This window comes from Pleurodeles waltl, chromosome 9 (assembly GCF_031143425.1).
Source record: "Pleurodeles waltl isolate 20211129_DDA chromosome 9, aPleWal1.hap1.20221129, whole genome shotgun sequence".
Classification (NCBI taxonomy): domain Eukaryota; kingdom Metazoa; phylum Chordata; class Amphibia; order Caudata; family Salamandridae; genus Pleurodeles; species Pleurodeles waltl.
Window position 1 is genome coordinate 352,564,661 of NC_090448.1, and position 10,456 is coordinate 352,575,116.

Below are 10,456 nucleotides of genomic sequence, written 5' to 3' on the forward strand. Positions count from 1 at the left end.
CATGGGACATCATCTGCACCAACCAGGAACCCGAATCTGTCTTCTTGGGTGCAGTACATACTGTTGTTCTTCACCGGTGGTTCCTCTTTTGCACCTTTATCTGGGTTGGCAGGGGCTCCCTGGACTCTTGTGTGCTTCTTGGACTTGGTCCCCTTCTTCCACGGGTCTTCAGGTCCAGGAATTCACTGAAGGTGTCTTGCAGTCTCTTCTGATTCTTGCATTATCTTCTTTCTTGTGTTCTTGTGTGTTCTAGGAAAGTTACTGTGATTTACTTCCGCTTTCCTGGGCTTTGGGGTGGGTTCTATTACTTACCTTGGTGTTTTCTAATACTCCCAGTGCCCCTTTACACACTACACTTGCCTAGGTGGTAAACAAACATTCGCATTCCACTTTCTTAGTATATGGTTGTGTTCCAACTAGGCCCATTTCTAACTATTGTGATTTTCACTATTTGCACTGTTTCTAACTGTTTTTAAACCTGTTTCTGCATACTGGTGTATATAATTTTTGTATTACTTACTTCCTCAGGGAGTATAGTCTCTATGGTATTTTTGGCATTTGAGTCACCAAAATAAAGTACCTTTATTTTTGTAACACTGAGTATTTTCTTTCATGTGTGTGACTACTGTGTGACTACAGTGGTTTTGCATTAGCTTTGCATGTCTCCTAGATAAGCCTTGGCTGCTCAGCTACAGCTACCCCTAGAGAGCCTGGCTTCTAGACACTGACTACATTTCACTAATAAGGGATAGCTGGACCTGGTATAAGGTGTAAGTACCTTAGGTACCCACTGCAAGCCATGCCAGCCTCCTACACCGGGTCTATGTCCTAGTTGGAGGAGGACACGCGGCCCCCCTCTTGGAGCCAGAGATGGCCCTGGGGACCGCCATCCCCCAGGGCCTGCTCCTGCTATATCCCAGGGTGCCCACCCTCGGGATATAGCTGTTTGCTGTGGGTTGGCTGTAGCTGCATCCAAGCCACAGCAAATACTGCGGGTTTTGACAGCACATATGCAGGGGACAGAGATTAAATGTGTCAGCAAGCAGGGAGCTGCTGTCAAAGCAGCTCTTTGCTTGCTGAAGCAATGGCACAGTGAGGGAAGACTTAAGGCTTCCCCCACAGTGCCAGAAAATTAATTTAAAAAACCAATAAAATAAAATAATAATATTAAAAAAATAAATCAGTAGGGACCGTAGGGGAGCCCTTGAGGGCTCCGTCGCAATCCCAGATAGCCCAGAAAGACCTGAAAGAAAGGAATTTAAAATTAAACAAAAACAAAAAACATAGCTCAATGTGAAGGTCGCAGACTTGAGCATTGGAGGTTCAAGTCCAGCTGGACTTATTTCTCTCTTTAAAAAATAAATAAAAAAGATTAACATAATAAATGCATTTTTTTATTTTAAATTTTACACAAGCATCTCATTCTAAGTTTATCAGACATGAAAGCCTGAAAAAATCGATCTCACTTTCTTTCTCTCTTTTTGTCTCTCTTTCAATCAAATTCTCCCACTCACACACCCACTCAGACACTTCGGCATCCACTCATAGACCCACTCAAACACTCATGCACCCACTTACAGACCCACTCAGACAGTCACGCACCCAATCACAGACCCACTCAGACCCTCATGCACTCACTCACAGCCCCAGTCAGACCCTCACACACCCACTCACAGACACAATCAGACTGTTACGCACATATTGTCATACCCAGAGATGCCGTGGACAATTCCTGCCACACACGTCCAAAGGACAATGTGCAGCATGGGGTTGGGCTGTTAGAGAGCTTGACCGCAGGGTCTGGCTGCAGGCTAGCTCTTGCGGGTATATATATATATATATATGTGTAAACAAAGTTGTCCTCGAAAGAAACCGCACTAACAAACAGGTTAAAATTTATTTTGGAATGCAGCAAAGCCAGCAACATACAGAGAATTCTTTAACATTTCTCCAGGCCTTACGCCTTGTTCACAGGCCAAATGCTTGGGTTCAGCAAATAATTGCAGGCACCTGATTACTTGATTTAATAGCAGTTCAGCCCTCGTGGGCTTCTAAGTGAGTTACAAAGTGCATCCTGGTAAAGGTAGTCCTGCGTATTTATATTTCATCTTTAGTAGATTTATTTATGTATTTTTCATCTTTAGTAGGCCTGGAGAAATGTTAAAGAATTATTTGTATGTTGCTGGCTTTGCTGCATTCCACAAGTGTTTGCACACACACACACACACACATATATATATATATTTTTTTTTTTTTTTGCATGACAGCAATCCACTGCATACAAATTGTATTTCTTTCCTCAATACAATGTATCCAACCGGGCTGTTTATCATGGCATGGAAAAGAAATAAGTGAAGTGTCTACCAGGGTTAATTCAACTGCATGCCATAAGTGCAATGTATTAGAATACCCACAATGAATAAAATGCAAAAAATATATATAATTAGAGAACATATTCCATATCGCAACATTGTCATACCCTTATAGCCTATGTTTTCTAACATAAATACATTCTAACACAATTGTCATAACAAAAATATAAGTAGCAAAAAAGTATAAGCAACAGAAAATTTTGAATCCCTCCTAAGTGGGCTAATCAACTGTTTTATATATGTGCAATGTGCTTGTTTAATTGAAAAAAGTAACTTTCAAATGCTCTCCTTTGAAAATACTGCTTCACATATATTTATATGCTTAGCCATTGCTAGTCATAATGCAAAAACGTAAAACATATGTTCCCTAAGACCTTATTATACCAGAAATCTATGATAAAATTGTGTTAAAAATTTAGCCCAAGTGGGCTTAACCAAAATTGCAAAGTAACCTGAAAGAACATCATCAATTAAGCCCTATTGGGCACCACACCGCACCGGATCATGCCACTTTCAAAGATAAAAAATGGTGCATACATTAGACTATTCATTCAATGAGGCAACATCAGCGCTCTGTATTTGTCCCACAAGGAGAGTGCCCATTAAAAGCTTTCCTTTACGCCAGTGGTCCACACATGCCTCCTCATTCCTGGATCAAAATCATAGGTTTACAGACATGAATGCAGTTCATCATCAACTTTCAGGCCATTAGGCACCTGCAGTCCAATGTACATATAAACTGCATTTCAAGTTGCCTCAGAGCTGTCACCCTATCATCTCCCTTTATGTTCCGGGGGACAGCATCAATCACAAATTAAAACAATTATTTCATATATAATTGTACTGTTAATGTATTACCACATACCAATTACATTTTCAAAATTCTCAATCTTATTCCTTGACCTTACTTGGTTGTCTCAGGTTTACCTGCTTGGATCAAGGGGCTTACTGTTCTTTAATGCTTCTGTTGGAAATGGCCCTTTTTGCAATGTTATCCCCAAAGTTTTTGCCTACGACCTCCTGTTTTTGACTGTATGCTGCATTTTGCTTTTGCTGGCTTTAGGACTCAGGGCACTTTACCACTACTGACCAGTGCTAAAGTGCATGTGCTCCCTGTCTAAATTGTATTGGATATTGATTTATCCATGAGTGGTATATTTGATTTACTAGTAAGTCCGCGGTAAAGTGCACTATGTGTGCCCAGGCCTGTAAATCAAATTCTACTAGTTGGCCTGCATCAGTGATTGTGCCACCCACATTAGTAGCCCTGTAAATATGTCTTAGACCTGCCTCTGCAGTGTTTGTGTGAGCATTTTTTAACTGCTGTTTTGACCTGGCAAGTGCACCCTCTTGCCAGGCCCAAACTTTTCCTTTTACTACATGTAAGTCAAACTTAAAGTAGGCCCAAGGCAGCCTCGTGGGCAGGGTGTAGTGTATTTAAAAGGTAGGACATATGTCCTGATAGTGAAATACTGCTAAATGTGGCTTTCAGGATTACAAGGCCTATCTCTCCGACAGTGTACCTCGGGAATTGCCTTGATGTATCTTTTAAGTATGTTTCTCATTGGGATCAGATAGAGATTTGGAGTTTGGGGTCTCTGAACTCACAATTTTAAAAATACATCTTTTGCTGAAGTTGTTTTTTGAATTGTAAGTTTGAAAATTCCATTTTTAGAAAATGGGCATTTTCTTGCTTGACCATTCTGTGCCTCTGCGTGTCTGCTGAATATACATCTGGGTCAGGATGACAGTTGGACTATTTGTGCCTTCACTCTAGACATTCACACAAAGTGAGCTGAGGTGTGCCGTGCATATCCTGATGGCATATCACCAGGCTGATGGGTCTTCCTGAGCTAGAGTGGTGGGAGGAGCTGACACATGCACCTGGATAGGGCTGTGCCTTTCATCTACATAAAGCAGTCTCCAAATGCCTGGAGTTTGCCTCTGGCCAGGGCAGGGGAAGGCAGGGTATTGTGCACTACAAAGACTTCTCGTTGAAGTTTGCCTATTTCAAAGACAGAAATGGGTATAAGTACTGGACCTCTGACACCACATAGTTAGAATTCTTCTTGACTGGGAAAATTGTGCCTGGAGGAAGAGCTGGATCCTGTAGGAGGGTCTGCCACTCAGTCTGTTGCTTTGGTGCACTGGCCTGCTGCTTGCTGCTTCTATACTAGAAATGAAGGGTTTGGACTTGGCTTTCTGCATTCTACTTCCAAAGGTTCTCCATTGGCTTGCACTAAGCTTGCCTCCTGTTAAGAAGTCTCAGGGACATCAAAGACTTCATCTGCTAGTGCCTGGGCTCTTCTGCTGAGAGTCCTGACTTGCCAATTAGTGATAAATCCAGTTCCTGTGCCCTTGGGTGTGAGTTCTGGTGCAACAAGGAAGAAATTAGTGCATTGACTTCCAGAACGACTTCGGAACTGGCGCCACTCTCTTACTCCATACTACTGCTTGCACTGGTGCTGTGGTCCGCGCTGAGTGTAATGATTGTGACCTACAACGCAGGCCCAATGCTGCTGCAGCACTTCTGAGGTCCCACCACAGCATGAGTGCAGAGTACAGTGTCACCGACATCCGTGGCTTATGACTCCAATTCCGCTGCAGCACCTGTAGACCCATGGTGTGACTGCAACACCGCAATGTCAGCGCCTCACGTCTTGACCTGCTGGATTCATTGACCCTCGCCTTGTTGTAAAAACCGATGCCTCACCGCTAACTCTGCATCAACTTTTCTGCAACCATAAGGAGCCTTCTCCCCACCGCCTAGCAGTAAGGAACCAATCCCTCACCTCCTCAGTGGCAGTAAGGAATCGACCCCGCCCCGGCGATGCCTCACCTCCCTGACTCCGTGCAACATCTTTGTTCCCTGATCATTTTCCAAGGTACTGTAAGCAGGTGCTACACCACTCCGTTGATGGTCGTGGTCTCTCGCTGGTGGCGCCGATCTTTTGGAAGCGACTCCATCAAGCTGTCGTGATAACCCCAGTTGGAGCTATTGTGTTTCCAAGTCATATACCACATTTAATATTTGAAACCTCGTATCTTTACTTGTGCTTGTAGGATTTTTTTTGTTTTGGTCTTGTTTTACTCATGTAAATATATCCTATTTTTCTAAATTCACATGGAGTATTTTTGTGGTGTTTTCACTGTGTTACTGTGTGTGTGTAGAAATACTTTACACATTGCCTCTGAGATAAGCCTAACTACTTGAGCCAAGCTACCAAGAGGGTGACCATGGGTTATCTTATCTGTGTGACTCTCTTACCCTTATTAGATTGAGGGTCCCTTCTTGGACAAGGCGCGAGCCATTGCCAACTACAGACCCCATTTCTAATCCCTTCTAAAAATGTGTGCTTCAACTGGATGTGTTGTTGCTAAATACATGTTGCCATTCCTTTAGTCTGAACAAGAGATTTTCTGACTCAGACACTATTTCTCTTTGTTCCATTACTTTAATACTTTTTACGCTCGTGGTTATATATTATTATTACCCTGTGTTGGGTTAATCCTGTTTCCTAATTCATTTTGAGTTAAGTTAGATGTATAAATAATTCCTCATAGATTCAGGTCTTTTGGATTCATGCTGTTTTACAAATTGATGTCTCTGAATTCCCATTGTCAGAATTATCTCTGTCTCCTCCCCTTTCAGATTTCGGGGTGTGATCAATAGCTTAGTGGCATAATAGTGTAGGTTCTGCAAGTTACTCTCATGGTGAATCTCATCATGTTTAGCCACTGCATAACTCCTGACATAATTATGATTACACATATGTGTTCAAGAATACGCGCCACTCTATTCTATGCACCTCCACCCCGCACAATGCCGCTCTATGCCACTCTTCTCTATGCCACTCCATGCCATTCTATACCAACCTACTCCTTACCTCCACTCCACACAATGCCTCTCTACGCCACCCTACTCTAGGCCACTCTACAGCACTCCACTCTACTCTACGCCACTCTATGCCACTCTGCTCTACTCTACACCACTCAAAGGCAATGTATTGTATGCTACTCCACTCTACTCTAAGCCATTCTACACCACTCCACTCCACTTCACTCTACACCACTCCACTCTACTCTATGTCGCTCTATGCCAATCTACTCTACGGCACTCCACTCTACTCTATGCCATTCTACTCCACCCCACACCATGCCACTCTCCTCTGCACTCTATTGCACTCCATGCCTCTCCAATCCACACAATTCCACTCTGCACCACTCTGCTCTATGCCACTCTACTCTATACGTCTCCACTCTACACCACTCTACTCTAAGTCACTCTGTTATGCCAACTCCAGTCTATGCCCCTTACTCCACTCTTAGCCATTCTACTCCATGTTACTCCACTCTGTGCCTCTCTACACCAGTCTACTCCATGCCACTCTGCTCCATACCACTCCACTTTACCCACTGTACTCCACTCTTGTCTACACCACTCTAAGCAACGCCACTAATTTTTAGCCATGCTGACAGAAGCCACGCTACAGTAGAACATGGCTAAAAGACATTGGCAAAGTCAATAGCTCTCACAAAAGGGAGACACGTTGGCTTTGCCAATCCTTGGTAATATTGAAATATCAGACACCACAGTACGTCGAGACTGTGATATATAAGAAGTACCTTATATAGACCTCCATGAGGGACCAGGAGATACTGCTGCAGCTCAGGTTGGCGAGAGAGTGTGTGTGCGCGCGCGAGCGAATTGTGTGTGTGTGCCCGTTTTGTTTTTGTTTTTTCTTCGGAATAACAGACTGTAGGGCAAGTCGAGACTGTGATATATCGGAAGAGGTTTATAAATAACATGATCATCGATATCGAACCAGGAAAGACTGCTGCAGTTCAGGTTAGAGGTTTGATTGTGTGTATGTGTGTGTACTTGTCGCTGTGTTTGTGTGTGGCCGTGTTACTGTGTTTTTGTGTTAGTCTCGTTTAGGCTGGATTAGGAAATATTATGAAGGGTATCTCCGTCGGTCGTTCTCAGGCCTGATACGGCCAGGGGCGTCAGGTCTGAGGTGCTCTGTGGTTCTCTGTACTGGACTATAGCAGAGATGGTCAAGACTGAGCTCCTTTGGAAAAGCGCTGAATTAGCCTCGTTCAGGAAAGCAGGTGTGCTGCAGCACGATTCAGAGGTGCTTTGACAGAGCTGTGTGTGTTGTCTCATAGGTGGAACGGCACTGGTTGTTTCAGGATAAGGATACTTTGACAGTGCTACATGTGCGGGTCCATAACTCTAATAGCATTAGCAAGCAAGGTTGTTGTAGGGCAGAGGGTGCGTTGGCAGAGCTGTGTAACCCAAGATATGGATCAACAGGCTGCCCATAAACAAGGGTGCCTTGATAGAGCTGTGCTCATGGTCTCAGTACAGAAATATCCGAGTTGCTGCATGGCAGAGGTGCGTAGGCACAGCAGCACATGGTGTCATAAGTCCTGGAACCTGGAAGAACAGGGTTGTGAGTGATGATGTAACTCAGGGGCATTTTTAGAGAGCTGCACGTTTAATATCAATACTAAAATAGCAGGGTTACTGGAAGCAATGGTGCTTTCACGAAGCTGTGCGCGTGGACTCAGTCATAGAGTAGCAGGGTTGCTGCAGAGCAGAGCTGCTTTGACAGAGCTGCGGGTGTGGCCTCGGCACTGGATAGCAGGAGCTGCTAAAGCCCAAGCGATTTTATTTGAAGCTCGTATTTTCCAGACGAACGATTTGCTCTCCGTGCTCTCAGTTGAGGACCCTCCAGGCCGCGGCTCATGGATGCCCTTGCCGTATCTATGGCAACAAGTTGTTTGTCTGAAACTGGAAAATATTGACATCTGAATGTCAGTGTGTCTGGATAGGATCAAGTGCTTATTTCTCTAAACCCTTCTCTCTACTGTAACCCCTTCCCCCATCTCTCCATCAGTCTCACCGAACGTCCCTGATAGCAGACATTTTTCTTAAAGCCATAGCCTTCGTGTCTCCCCGCACCCGCCCTGCCTGCTTGTAATACCCTAACTAACCCCTCTCAAGGGCGAGGATGGCCCTCTCTCGAAAAACCAAACATCTCAGAATCGGAAACCGCCTTCGATTGCCGAGATGCCTGGTTGGGTATTTTTCAGTTTGATTTGCATAATACAATGCATCCAATTAATATTACACACCAACGTGGCCTCTGTTAATTGTGAACACGATTCCCAGAGCAATGCACGGACTATTAATCAGAGTTTTCCCAGATAACTATTATATTCTGTTCTAGTCTTTGTGTAACTAAGCATGTGCTAATGAATGTTTGTAATTAAGGCCCTGATGGAGATTCACCAAATGAGGAGGAATGGGAGATACGGGAGGGAGAGGGGTTGATGACGGGAGGAACCGTGGGATTCTCATTCTGGAATTGAGAGAACTGAGGAGCGAGACTGAGACGCATGCGAGTGCAAACAAGATACATTCTTAGCAGTGGGAGCCCGGGTAGAGGAAAAGAGATTTGAACTAAAACCCTTTTTTTGGGTGAATTGAAGGCGGGAGGCAGCAGGAAGGGCATAGTACAGGTGAATAAAAATGATAGATTTAAGGAGGGGGGTCTGAAATTAAACACGCATTGTCAAAACCAATATGTCTCGGCTAAGCAAGAGCTATTGGATTTGTCAATCTTTTAAGCATGCTGTGAAGCAGTGGGGCTGATGTGTAGCATGGCTTAAAATAATGAGAAAAGGGCGCTATGGTTCAGCCAACACTGATAACGTCATATTGTTTTTCTTTTCTTTCCTTTCAGCAATGATGCACATAAGCCTCCATGCTGCACAACACGACTAAAACACATCGAGAACGACAATAGCTCTAACATAGATAAGACATATTGGTTTTGCCAATGCTTGTCTTCACTTGCAGGGAGGGTGTGGCGCATCCTGCTAGGCAGCAAGACCTACCTCTTGGCTTTGGCAAAGAAGCTTATGTAAAATTCTCACAGATAAGCAAAATATACATAGTAAAAAATAACGTAGTTGCAGATATTATTGTATAGTTCTATTGCAAATCAACATTGATTTTGTTTCACATATTTGACATTATACGAGTCTAGCTCCTGAAGGCCTCGCTTTACACAGTCCATTTTCACTGTACGTGTAACACCTCAAACAAGAGCTTTGTACCTAGATGGAACAGTAGTGTGTGTCTGGTGTATGCATGGAACCCGATGTAAAAAATATTGATGGGATGGGGAGAGATGAGATCACCATGCATGCGGGACAGTATTGCACAGCACAAATGCACAGTTTTGTGGCTCATGGAATTAAACTAATCTGCGGCAGAAGACCACCATTATCATCTGCATGTCGAGCATTACCTCCCGTCCCTCCCTCGCCTTCCTTTTAACCAATGAGGCCTCCTGCCTCCCCCCTAGACCCTCCCTTCCCCTTTCAAAAACCCCCCCCACCCTTATCCCCTCCTGTTCTTTTGTCTAGCCCACGCTAGACGGTTTTCTTTCCCTTTCTTACCTGCACGGCGGGGCCTGGAGGTCGTCGATGGAGGCACTCCTCGGGACGCGGAGCTCCGCGAGGAGTGCTACGGCTGGGGCGCGTCTTGAACGAGCAGCAGGGTTGCTCGAGAGGCGTGTCCTGGAGGCCGGCTGACGGGGTCAGCCGGCCCTCTGTGGCTGGGGCGTTAGTTTCCGGGTTTCCGCGCCGCGGAGCCGCGAGGACCGAGGAACTTCAATTTTTGGATGCTGGTCAGGTAGGACGGGCGTTCTGCCCGTGGTTTTTTGGATTTTTACAAGGATTGTGACCTTTTTAGGGTTTGGTGGAGCCCTGTTAGGGAGGACCAGGGTCCTATATGTAGGGTAGTGTTTTGGAATGAAAGGCAGTGTTATTTTGGTTACCATGCCTAAAGCTCCAGCAAAGAGACGTGGTTGTCTCTTCTTCCTCCTCGGAGGTGGGAGGGGAGGGTAGCATTGCTCTTCCTGAGAACCCACAGGTACCTGGCAGGGGTACTCCCCTCATGTCTAGTGAGGAAGTGCAGGATATGGGTGAAATGGCTGTCACCAGGGCACTGCAAGCTGGCGTGGCCAGGACTGATCAGTCTAAGCGTGCACAATCATCGGTAGCGGCAA

The 10,456-nt window shown here is 44.9% G+C and overlaps 1 long non-coding RNA gene across 1 annotated transcript in view; it reads right to left on the bottom strand.

The window, feature by feature from the left end:
* LOC138259309 (uncharacterized) overlaps positions 1-9,891 on the bottom strand; it is a 1,077,686-nt gene extending 1,067,795 nt beyond the window's left edge. Inside the window, exon 1 of the long non-coding RNA XR_011198704.1 lies at positions 9,846-9,891. This is a non-coding gene — a long non-coding RNA (uncharacterized lncRNA). The remainder of the gene's footprint in view (positions 1-9,845) is intronic.
* Between the last annotated feature and the right edge of the window lie 565 nt (positions 9,892-10,456).